A 588-nucleotide genomic window follows, 5' to 3' on the forward strand; every position below is an offset into this window, starting at 1 on the left:
TGGCTAAATCTTAATTATTTCTCCATTATATATATTGATCGTATTTGTTTTATTAACATATTTATTTTCTAAACTATAATCTATATTACAATACATGCATCGATTTATGAATATATCATAAAAAAAAAAGTCAATACATACATCAAATATATATCTGGTTCACTATTCCAAGACTAATTAACTCCTTTAAGTTTTTCACTTTGACTCGTTCTTTCTAAACATTGACCTAATAAATTTTATGGTGATCCTGTATGTACAAACATCTTTTATAGTCAAGTCCAACTAAATCAATACAAGTCCAGCAAAAATAATACATGCATCTATCACTTAATTTTTTGATTTTGCAATCTTTTAGTACATAAATTTTATTATAAAACACATCAATTTTATTATAAATTAAAGCACATAAATTTTACACACAATACATAAAGTTTTATACATAATACATAAATTATTTATAGATGATATAACACATAAATTTTTACACATAACATAAAAATAACATAAAAAATTTATTGGTATATAATACAAAAAAATTTTATATTATATATTAAAAATTTTTGTGCTGTATATCACAATTTCTGTACT

Source organism: Arachis duranensis, chromosome 6 (genome assembly GCF_000817695.3).
Source record: "Arachis duranensis cultivar V14167 chromosome 6, aradu.V14167.gnm2.J7QH, whole genome shotgun sequence".
Taxonomy (NCBI): Eukaryota; Viridiplantae; Streptophyta; class Magnoliopsida; order Fabales; family Fabaceae; genus Arachis; species Arachis duranensis.